Below are 12,716 nucleotides of genomic sequence, written 5' to 3'. Positions count from 1 at the left end.
GTCAGAGAAAGCGTGACAAACCTCTCTCGGTAACATTCAGTACACGCGAAACTAACTGCATCCCACGGCCGAGCTGATTTTGGTTAACTTCGTCAAAAAACGTGGCGGAGCAAGGGTGCTTTAAATGTAGTCCAAAAAGTAGTGAAATTATTACGGTAATGTTTGGGGTCAGAGAAAGCGTCACGAACCTCTCCCGGTAACATTTAGTACACGCGAAACTAACTGCATCACACGGCGGAGCTGATTTTGGTTAACTTCGACACAAAACGTGGTGCCGCGAGGGTGCTTGAAATGTAGTCCTAAAAGTAGTGCAATTATTACGGTAATGTTGGGGGTCAGAGAAAGCGTCACGAATCTCTCCCGGTAACATTTAGTACACGCGAAACTGACCGCATCACACGGCCAAGCTGCATTTGCTTAACTTCGTCACCAGACTGGCGCCGCGAGGGTGCTTGAAATGTAGTCCGAAAAGTAGTGAAATTATTACGGCAATGTTGGGGGTCAGAGAAAGCGTCACGAACCTCTCCCGGTAACATTTAGTACACGCGAAACTAACTGCATCCCACGGGCGAGCTGCTTTTGGTTAACTTCGTCACAAAACCTGGCGCCGCGAGGGTGCTTGAAATGTAGTCCGAAAAGTAGTGAAATTATTACGGTAATTTTGCGGGTCAGAGAAAGCGTCACGAACCTCTCCCGGTAACATTCAGTACACGCAAAACTAATTGCATCACACGGCCGAGGTGCTTTTGGTTAACTTCGTCACAAAACTGGCGCCGCGAGGGTGCTTGAAATGCAGTCCGAAAAGTAGTGAAATTATTACGGTAATGTTGGGGGACAGAGAAAGCGTCTCGAACCTCTCCCGGTAACATTCAGTTCACGCGAAAATAACTGCATCCCACGACCGAGCTGCTTTTGGTTAACTTCGTCACAAAACCTGGCGCCGCGAGGGTGCTTGAAATGTAGTCCGAAAAGTAGTGAAATTATTACGGTAATGTTGGGGGTCAGAGAAAACGTCACAAACCTCTCCCGGTAACACTCAGTACACGCAAAACAAATTGCATCACATGGCCGAGCTGCGTTTGGTTAACTTCGTCACAAAACCAGGCGCCGCGAGGGTGCTTGAAAAGTAGTCCAAGAAGTAGTGAAATTATTACGGTAAATTTGGGGGTCAGAGAAAGCGTCACGAACCTCTCCCGGTAACATTCTGTACACGCGAAACTAACTGCATCCCACGGCCGAGCTGCTTTTGGTTAACTTCGTCACAAAACGTGGTACCGCGAGGGTGCTTGAAAAGTAGTCCAAGAAGTAGTGAAATTATTACGGTAATGTTTGGGGTCCGAGAAAGCGTCACGAACCTCTCCCGGTAACATTCAGTACACGCGAAACTAATTGCATCCCACGGCCGAGCTGCTTTTGGTTAACTTCGTCACAAAATCCGGCGCCGCGAGGGTGCTTGAAATGTAGTCCGAAAAGTAGTGAAATTATTACGGTAATGTTGGGGGTCACAGAAAGCGTCACGAACCTCTCCCGGTAAATTCAGTACACGCAAACTAATTGCATCACACGGCCGAGCTGCTTTTGGTTAACTTCGTCAGAAAACGTGGCGCCGCGAGGGTGCTTGAAATGTAGTCCAAAAAGTAGTGAAATCATTTCGGTAATTTTGGCGGTCAGAGAAAGCGTCCCGAATCTCTCCCGGTGACATTTCGTACACGCCTAACTAACTGCATCACATGGCCAAGCTGCTTTTGGTTAACTTCGTCACAGAACCTGGCGCCGCGAGGGTGCTTGAAATGTACTCCGAAAAGTAGTAAAATTATTACGGTAAATTTGGGGGTCAGAGAAAGCGTCACGAACCTCTCCCGGTAACATTCAATACACGCGAAACTAACTGCATCCCACGGCCGAGCTGCTTTTGGTTAACTTCGTCACAAAACCTGGCGCCGCGAGGGTGCTTGAAATGTAGTCCGAAAAGTAATGAAATCATAACTTTAATGCTGGGGGTCCGAGAAAGCGTCACGAACCTCTCCCGGTAACATTCAGTACACGCGAAACTAATTGCATCCCACGGCCGAGCTGCTTTTGGTTAACTTCGTCACAAAACCTGGCGCCACGAGGGTGCTTGAAATGTAGTCCGAAAAGTAGTGAAATTATTACGGTAATGTTGGGGGTCAGAGAAAGCGTCACGAACCTCTCCCGGTAACATTCAGTACACGCGAAACTAACTGCATCCCACGGCCGAGCTGCTTTTGGTTAACTCCGTCACAAAACGTGGCGCCGCGAGGGTGCTTGAAAAGTAGTCCAAGAAGTAGTGAAATTATTACGGTAATGTTGGGGGTCAGAGAAAGCGTCACGAACCTCTCCCTATAACATTCAGTGGACGCGAAACTAACTGCATCACACGGCGGAGCTGCTTTTGGTTAACTTCGTCACAGAACCTGGCGCCGCGAGGGTGCTTGAAATGTAGTCCGAAAAGTAGTGAAATTATTACGGTAATGTTGGGGGTCAGAGAAAGCATCACGAATCTCTCCCGGTAACATTTAGTACACGCGAAACTAACCGCATCACACGGCCGAGCTGCTTTTGCTTAACTTCGTCACCAGACTGGCGCTGCAAGGGTACTTGAAATGTAGTCCGAGAAGTAGTGAAATTATTATGGCAATGTTGGGGGTCAGAGAAAGCGTCACGAACCTCTCCAGGTAACATTAAGTACACGCGAAACTAACTGCATCCCACGGCCGAGCTGCTTTTGGTTAACTTCATCGCAAAACCCGGCGCCGCGAGGGTGCTTGGAATGTAGTCCGAAAAGTAGTGAAATTATTACGGTAATGTTGGGGGTCAGAGAAAGCGTCACGAACCTCTCCCGGTAACGTTCAGTACACGCAAAACTAATTGCATCACACGGCCGAGGTGCTTTTGGTTAACTTCGTTAAAAAACTGGCGCCGCGAGGGTGCTTGAAATGCAGTCCGAAAAGTAGTGAAATTATAACGGTAATGTTGGGGGACAGAGAAAGCGTCACGAACTCTCCCGGTAACATTCAGTTCACGCGAAACTAACTGCATCCCACGGTCGAGCTGCTTTTGGTTAACTTCGTCACAAAACCTGGCGCCGCGAGGTTGCTTGGAATGTAATCCGAAAAGTAGTGAAATTATTACGGTAATGTTGGGGGTCAGAGAAAGCGTCACGCACCTCTCCCGGTAACATTCAAACACGCGAAACTAACTGCATACCACCACGGAGCTGCTTTTGGTTAACTTCGTCACAAAACTGGCCCCGCGAGGGTGCTTGAAATGTAGTCCGAAAAGTAGTGAAATTATTACGGTAATGTGGGGGGTCAGAGAAAGCATCACGCACCTCTCCCGGTAACATTCAAACACGCCAAACTAACTGCATCACAGGGCCGAGCTGCTTTTGCTTAACTTCGGCACTAGACTGGCGCCTCGAGGGTGCTTGAAATGTAGTCCGAAAAGTAGTGAAATTATTACAGTAATGTTGGGCGACAGAGAAAGCGTCACGGACCTCTCCCGGTAACATTTAGTACGCGCGAAACTAACTGCATCACACGGCCGAGCTGCTTTTGGTTAACTTCGTCACAAAACGTGGCGCCGCGAGGGTGCTTGAAATGTAGTCCGAAAAGTAATGAAATCATTACTTTATTGCTGAGGGTCAGAGAAAGCGTCACGAACCTCCCCCGGTAACATTCAGTACACGCGAAACTAATTGCATCCCACGGCCGAGCTGCTTTTGGTTAACTTCGTCACAAAACCTGGCGCCACGAGGGTGCTTGAAATGTAGTCCGAAATGTAGTGAAATTTTACGGTAATGTTGGGGGTCAGAGAAAGCGTCACGAACCTCTCCCGGTAACATTCAGTACACGCGAAACTAACTGCATCCCACGGCCGAGCTGCTTTTGGTTAACTCCGTCACAAAACGTGGCGCCGCGAGGGTGCTTGAAAAGTAGTCCAAGAAGTAGTGAAATTATTACGGTAATGTTGGGGGTCAGAGAAAGCGTCACGAACCTCTCCCTATAACATTCAGTGGACGCGAAACTAACTGCATCACACGGCGGAGCTGCTTTTGGTTAACTTCGTCACAGAACCTGGCGCCGCGAGGGTGCTTGAAATGTAGTCCAAAAAGTAGTGAAATTATTACGGTAATGTTGGGGGTCAGAGAAAGCGTCACGAATCTCTCCCGGTAACATTTAGTACACGCGAAACTAACCGCATCACACGGCCGAGCTGCTTTTGCTTAACTTCGTCACCAGACCGGCGCCGCGAGGGTACTTGAAATGTAGTCCGAAAAGTAGTGAAATTATTAAGGCAATGTTGGGGGTCAGAGAAAGCGTCACGAACCTCTCCCGGTAACATTAAGTACACGCGAAACTAACTGCATCCCACGGCCGAGCTGCTTTTGGTTAACTTCGTCACAAAACTGGCGCCGCGAGGGTGCTTGAAATGCAGTCCGAAAAGTAGTGAAATTATTACGGTAATGTTGGGGGACAGAGAAAGCGTCACGAACCTCTCCCGGTAACATTCAGTTCACGCGAAACTAACTGCATCCCACGGCCGAGCTGCTTTTGGTTAACTTCGTCACAAAACCTGGCGCCGCGAGGGTGCTTGGAATGTAATCCGAAATGTAGTTAAATTGTTAGGGTAATGTTGGGGGTCAGAGAAAGCGTCACGAACCTCTCCCGGTAACACTCAGTACACGCAAAACTAATTGCATCACATGGCCGAGCTGCGTTTGGTTAACTTCGTCACAAAACCAGGCGCCCCGAGGGTGTTTGAAATGTAGTCCGAAAAGTAGTGAAATTATTACGGTAATTTTGGGGGCCAGAGAAAGCGTCACGAACCTCGCCCGGTAACCTTCAGTACACGCGAAAGTAACTGCATCCCACGGCCGAGCTGCTTTTGGTTAACTTCGTCACAAAACCTGGCTCCGCGAGGGTGCTTGAAATGTAGTCCGAAAAGTAGTGAAAATATTACGGTAATGTTGGGGGTCAGAGAAAGCGTCACGAATCTCCCCCGGTAACATTTAGTACACGCGAAACTAACCGCATCACACGGCTGAGCTGCTTTTGGTTAACTTCGCCATAAAAGCTGGCGCCGCGAGAGCGCCTAAACTGTAGTCCGAAAAGTTGCGAAATTATTACGGTAATGTTGGGGGTGAGAGAAAGCGTCACGAACCTCTCCCGGTAACATTCAGTACACGTAAAACTAACTGCATACCACCACCGAGCTGCTTTTGGTTAACTTCGTCACAAAACCTGGCGCCGCGAGGGTGCTTCAAATGTAGTCCGAAAAGTAATGAAATCATTACTTTAATGCTGGGGGTCAGAGAAAGCGTCACGAACCCCTCCCGGTAACATTCAGTACACGCGAAACTAATCGCATGCCACCGCCGAGCTGCTTTCGGTTAACTTCGTCACAAAACCTGGCGCCGCGAGGGTGCTTGATATGTAGTCCGAAAAGTAGTGAAATTACTACGGTAATTTTGGGGGTCAGAGAAAGCGTCACGAATCTCTCCCGGTAACATTTAGTACACGCGAAACTAACCGCAGCACACGGCCGAGCTGCTTTTGGTTAACTTCGTCACAAAAGCTGGCGCCGCGAGGGTGTTTAATATGTAGTCCGAAAAGTTGTGAAATTATTACGGTAATGTTGGGGGTGAGAGAAAGCGTCACGAACGTCTCCCGGTACCATTCAGTACACGTAAAACTAACTGCATACCACCGCCGAGCTGCTTTTGGTTAACTTCGTCACAAAACTGGCCCCGCGAGGGTGCTTTAAATGTAGTCCGAAAAGTAGTGAAATTATTACGGTAATGTTGGGGGTCAGAGAAAGCGTCACGCACCTTTCCCGGTACCATTCATACACGCGAAACTAACTGCATCACAGGGCCGAGCTTCTTTTGCTTAACTTCGTCACCAGACTGGAGCCGCGAGGGTGCTTGAAATGTAGTCCGGAAAGTAGTGAAATTATTACGGTAATGTTGGGGGACAGAGAAAGCGTCACGGACCTCTCCCGGTAACATTTAGTACGCGCGAAACTATCTGCATCACACGGCCGAGCTGCTTTTTGTTAACTTCTTCACAAAACCTGGCGCCACGAGGGTGCTTGAAATGTAGTCCGAAAAGTAGTGAAATTATTACGGTAATGTTGGGGGTCAGAGAAAGCGTCACGTACCTCTCCCTATAACATTCAGTGGACGCGAAACTAACTGCATCACACGGCGGAGCTGCTTTTGGTTAACTTCGTCACAGAACCTGGCGCCGCGTGGGTGCTTGAAATGTAGTCCGAAAAGTAGTGAAATTATTACGGTAATGTTGGGGGTCAGAGAAAGCGTCACGAATCTCTCCCGGTAACATTTAATACACGCGAAACTAACCGCATCACACGGCCGAGGTGCTTTTGGTTAACTTCGTCACAAAACTGGCGCTGCGAGGGTGCTTGAAATGCAGTCCGAAAAGTAGTGAAATTATTACGGTAATGTTGGGGGACAGAGAAAGCGTCACGAACCTCTCCCGGTAACATTAAGTACACGCGAAACTAACTGCATCCCACGGCCGAGCTGCTTTTGGTTAACTTCGTCACAAAACCTGGCGCCGCGAGGGTGCTTGAAATGTAGTCCGAAAAGTAGCGAAATTATTACGGTAATATTGGGGGTCACAGAAAGCGTCACGAACCTCTCCCATAACATTCAGTACACGCAAAACTAATTGCATCACACGGCCGAGGTGCTTTTGGTTAACTTCGTCACAAAACTGGTGCCGCGAGGGTGCTTGAAATGCAGTCCGAAAAGTAGTGAAATTATTACGGTAATGTTGGGGGTGAGAGAAAGCGTCACGAACCTCTCCCGGTAACATTCAGTACACGTAAAACTAACTGCATACCACCACCGAGCTGCGAGCTGCTTTTGGTTAACATCGTCACAAAACCTGGTGCCGCGAGGGTGCTTGAAATGTAGTCCGAAAAGTAATGAAATCATTACTTTAATGCTGGGGGTCAGAGAAAGCGTCACGAACCCCTCCCGGTAACATTCAGTACACGCGAAACTAATTGCATGCCACCGCCGAGCTGATTTCGGTTAACTTCGTCACAAAACCTGGCGCCGCGAGGGTGCTTGATATGTAGTCCGAAAAGTAGTGAAATTACTACGGTAATTTTGGGGGTCCGAGAAAGCGTCACGAATCTCTCCCGGTAACATTTAGTACACGCGAAACTAACCGCATCACACGGCCGAGCTGCTTTTGGTTAACTTCGTCACAAAAGCTGGCGCCGCGAGGGTGTTTAATACGTAGTCCGAAAAGTTGTGAAATTATTACGGTAATGTTGGGGGTGAGAGAAAGCGTCACGAACGTCTCCCGGTACCATTCAGTACACGTAAAACTAACTGCATACCACCGCCGAGCTGCTTTTGGTTAACTTCGTCACAAAACTGGCCCCGCGAGGGTGCTTTAAATGTAGTCCGAAAAGTAGTGAAATTATTACGGTAATGTTGGGGGTCAGAGAAAGCGTCACGCACCTTTCCCGGTAACATTCATACACGCGAAACTAACTGCATCACAGGGCCGAGCTTCTTTTGCTTAACTTCGTCACCAGACTGGAGCCGCGAGGGTGCTTGAAATGTAGTCCGGAAAGTAGTGAAATTATTACGGCAATGTTGGGGGTCAGAGAAAGCGTCACGAACCTCTCCCGGTAACATTTAGTACACGCGAAACTAACTGCATCACACGGCCGAGCTGCTTTTGGTTAACTTCGTCACAAAACGTGGCGCCGCGAGGGTGCTTGAAATGTAGTCCGAAAAGTAATGAAATCATTACTTTATTGCTGGGGGTCAGAGAAAGCGTCACGAACCTCCCCCGGTAACATTCAGTACACGCGAAACTAATTGCATCCCACGGCCGAGCTGCTTTTGGTTAACTTCGTCACAAAACCTGGCGCCACGAGGGTGCTTGAAATGTAGTCCGAAATGTAGTGAAATTTTTACGGTAATGTTGGGGGTCAGAGAAAGCGTCACGAACCTCTCCCGGTAACATTCAGTACACGCGAAACTAACTGCATCCCACGGCCGAGCTGCTTTTGGTTAACTCCGTCACAAAACGTGGCGCCGCGAGGGTGCTTGAAAAGTAGTCCAAGAAGTAGTGAAATTATTACGGTAATGTTGGGGGTCAGAGAAAGCGTCTCGAACCTCTCCCTATAACATTCAGTGGACGCGAAACTAACTGCATCACACGGCGGAGCTGCTTTTGGTTAACTTCGTCACAGAACCTGGCGCCGCGAGGGTGCTTGAAATGTAGTCCAAAAAGTAGTGAAATTATTACGGTAATGTTGGGGGTCAGAGAAAGCGTCACGAATCTCTCCCGGTAACATTTAGTACACGCGAAACTAACCGCATCACACGGCCGAGCTGCTTTTGCTTAACTTCGTCACCAGACCGGCGCCGCGAGGGTACTTGAAATGTAGTCCGAAAAGTAGTGAAATTATTAAGGCAATGTTGGGGGTCAGAGAAAGCGTCACGAACCTCTCCCGGTAACATTAAGTACACGCGAAACTAACTGCATCCCACGGCCGAGCTGCTTTTGGTTAACTTCGTCACAAAACTGGCGCCGCGAGGGTGCTTGAAATGCAGTCCGAAAAGTAGTGAAATTATTACGGTAATGTTGGGGGACAGAGAAAGCGTCACGAACCTCTCCCGGTAACATTCAGTTCACGCGAAACTAATTGCATCACACGGCCGAGCTGCTTTTGGTTAACTTCGTCAGAAAACGTGGCGCCGCGAGGGTGCTTGAAATGTAGTCCAAAAAGTAGTGAAATCATTTCGGTAATTTTGGCGGTCAGAGAAAGCGTCCCGAATCTCACCCGGTGACATTTCGTACACGCCTAACTAACTGCATCACATGGCCAAGCTGCTTTTGGTTAACTTCGTCACAGAACCTGGCGCCGCGAGGGTGCTTGAAATGTACTCCGAAAAGTAGTAAAATTATTACGGTAAATTTGGGGGTGAGAGAAAGCGTCACGAACCTCTCCCAGTAACATTCAATACACGCGAAACTAACTGCATCCCACGGCCGAGCTGCTTTTGGTTAACTTCGTCACAAAACCTGGCGCCGCGAGGGTGCTTGAAATGTAGTCCGAAAAGTAATGAAATCATAACTTTAATGCTGGGGATCCGAGAAAGCGTCACGAACCTCTCCCGGTAACATTCAGTACACGCGAAACTAATTGCATCCCACGGCCGAGCTGCTTTTGGTTAACTTCGTCACAAAACCTGGCGCCACGAGGGTGCTTGAAATGTAGTCCGAAAAGTAGTGAAATTATTACGGTAATGTTGGGGGTCAGAGAAAGCGTCACGAACCTCTCCCGGTAACATTCAGTACACGCGAAACTAACTGCATCCCACGGCCGAGCTGCTTTTGGTTAACTCCGTCACAAAACGTGGCGCCGCGAGGGTGCTTGAAAAGTAGTCCAAGAAGTAGTGAAATTATTACGGTAATGTTGGGGGTCAGAGAAAGCGTCACGAACCTCTCCCTATAACATTCAGTGGACGCGAAACTAACTGCATCACACGGCGGAGCTGCTTTTGGTTAACTTCGTCACAGAACCTGGCGCCGCGAGGGTGCTAGAAATGTAGTCCGAAAAGTAGTGAAATTATTACGGTAATGTTGGGGGTCAGAGAAAGCATCACGAATCTCTCCCGGTAACATTAAGTACACGCGAAACTAACTGCATCCCACGGCCGAGCTGCTTTTGGTTAACTTCATCGCAAAACCCGGCGCCGCGAGGGTGCTTGAAATGTAGTCCGAAAAGTAGTGAAATTATTACGGTAATGTTGGGGGTCAGAGAAAGCGTCACGAACCTCTCCCGGTAACATTCAGTTCACGCGAAACTAACTGCATCCCACGGTCGAGCTGCTTTTGGTTAACTTCGTCACAAAACCTGGCGCCGCGAGGTTGCTTGGAATGTAATCCGAAAAGTAGTGAAATTGTTACGGTAATGTTGGGGGTCAGAGAAAGCGTCACGAACCTCTCCCGGTAACACCCAGTACACGCAAAACTAATTGCATCACATGGCCGAGCTGCGTTTGGTTAACTTCGTCACAAAACCAGGCGCCGCGAGGGTGTTTGAAATGAAGTCCGAAAAGGAGTGAAATTATTACGGTAATTTTGGGGGTCAGAGAAAGCGTCACGAACCTCTCCCGGTAACCTTCAGTACACGCGAAAGTAACTGCATCCCACGGCCGAGCTGCTTTTGGTTAACTTCGTCACAAAACCTGGCGCCGCGAGGGTGCTTGAAATGTAGTCCGAAAAGTAGTGAAAATATTACGGTAATGTTGGGGGTCAGAGAAACCGTCACGAATTTCTTACGGTAACATTTAGTACACGCGAAACTAACCGCATCACACGGCTGAGCTGCTTTTGGTTAACTTCGTCATAAAAGCTGGCGCCGCGAGGGTGCCTAAACTGTAGTCCGAAAAGTTGTGAAATTATTACGGTAATGTTGGGGGTGAGAGAAAGCGTCACGAACCTCTCCCGGTAACATTCAGTACACGTAAAACTAACTGCATACCACCACCGAGCTGCTTTTGGTTAACTTCGTCGCAAAACTGGCCCCGCGAGGGTGCTTGAAATGTAGTCCGAAAAGTAGTGAAATTATTACGGTAATGTTGGGGGTCAGAGAAAGCGTCACGCACCTCTCCCGGTAACATTCAAACACGCGAAACTAACTGCATACCACCACGGAGCTGCTTTTGGTTAACTTCGTCACAAAACTGGCCCCGCGAGGGTGCTTGAAATGTAGTCCGAAAAGTAGTGAAATTATTACGGTAATGTTGGGGGTCAGAGAAAGCATCACGCACCTCTCCCGGTAACATTCAAACGCGCGAAACTAACTGCATCACAGGGCCGAGCTGCTTTTGCTTAACTTCGTCACCAGACTGGCGACGCGAGGGTGCTTGAAATCTAGTCCGAAAAGTAGTGAAATTATTACGGTAATGTTGGGGGTCAGAGAAAGCGTCACGAACCTCTCCCGGTAACATTCAAACACGCCAAACTAACTGCATCACAGGGCCGAGCTGCTTTTGCTTGACTTCGTCACTAGACTGGCGCCTCGAGGGTGCTTGAAATGTAGTCCGAAAAGTAGTGAAATTATTACAGTAATGTTGGGCGACAGAGAAAGCGTCACGGACCTCTCCCGGTAACATTTAGTACGCGCGAAACTAACTGCATCACACGGCCGAGCTGCTTTTGGTTAACTTCGTCACAAAACGTGGCGCCGCGAGGGTGCTTGAAATGTAGTCCGAAAAGTAATGAAATCATTACTTTATTGCTGGGGGTCAGAGAAAGCGTCACGAACCTCCCCCGGTAACATTCAGTACACGCGAAACTAATTGCATCCCACGGCCGAGCTGCTTTTGGTTAACTTCGTCACAAAACCTGGCGCCACGAGGGTGCTTGAAATGTAGTCCGAAAAGTAGTGAAATTATTACGGTAATGTTGGGGGTCAGAGAAAGCGTCACGAACCTCTCCCGGTAAATTCAGTACACGCAAACTAATTGCATCACACGGCCGAGCTGCTTTTGGTTAACTTCGTCAGAAAACGTGGCGCCGCGAGGGTGCTTGAAATGTAGTCCAAAAAGTAGTGAAATCATTTCGGTAATTTTGGCGGTCAGAGAAAGCGTCCCGAATCTCTCCCGGTGACATTTCGTACACGCCTAACTAACTGCATCACATGGCCAAGCTGCTTTTGGTTAACTTCGTCACAGAACCTGGCGCCGCGAGGGTGCTTGAAATGTACTCCGAAAAGTAGTAAAATTATTACGGTAAATTTGGGGGTCAGAGAAAGCGTCACGAACCTCTCCCGGTAACATTCAATACACGCGAAACTAACTGCATCCCACGGCCGAGCTGCTTTTGGTTAACTTCGTCACAAAACCTGGCGCCGCGAGGGTGCTTGAAATGTAGTCCGAAAAGTAATGAAATCATAACTTTAATGCTGGGGATCCGAGAAAGCGTCACGAACCTCTCCCGGTAACATTCAGTACACGCGAAACTAACTGCATCCCACGGCCGAGCTGCTTTTGGTTAACTCCGTCACAAAACGTGGCGCCGCGAGGGTGCTTGAAAAGTAGTCCAAGAAGTAGTGAAATTATTACGGTAATGTTGGGGGTCAGAGAAAGCGTCACGAACCTCTCCCTATAACATTCAGTGGACGCGAAACTAACTGCATCACACGGCGGAGCTGCTTTTGGTTAACTTTGTCACCAGACTGGCGCTGCAAGGGTACTTGAAATGTAGTCCGAGAAGTAGTGAAATTATTATGGCAATGTTGGGGGTCAGAGAAAGCGTCACGAACCTCTCCAGGTAACATTAAGTACACGCGAAACTAACTCCATCCCACGGACGAGCTGCTTTTGGTTAACTTCATCGCAAAACCCGGCGCCGCGAGGGTGCTTGAAATGTAGTCCGAAAAGTAGTGAAATTATTACGGTAATGTTGGGGGTCAGAGAAAGCGTCACGAACCTCTCCCGGTAACGTTCAGTACACGCAAAACTAATTGCATCACACGGCCGAGGTGCTTTTGGTTAACTTCGTTAAAAAACTGGCGCCGCGAGGGTGCTTGAAATGCAGTCCGAAAAGTAGTGAAATTATAACGGTAATGTTGGGGGACAGAGAAGGCGTCACGAACCTCTCCCGGTAACATTCAGTTCACGCGAAACT

Source organism: Dermacentor variabilis, chromosome 6, assembly GCF_050947875.1.
Source record: "Dermacentor variabilis isolate Ectoservices chromosome 6, ASM5094787v1, whole genome shotgun sequence".
Lineage (NCBI taxonomy): Eukaryota > Metazoa > Arthropoda > Arachnida > Ixodida > Ixodidae > Dermacentor > Dermacentor variabilis.
Note: the sequence above shows the minus strand (reverse complement) of the source record.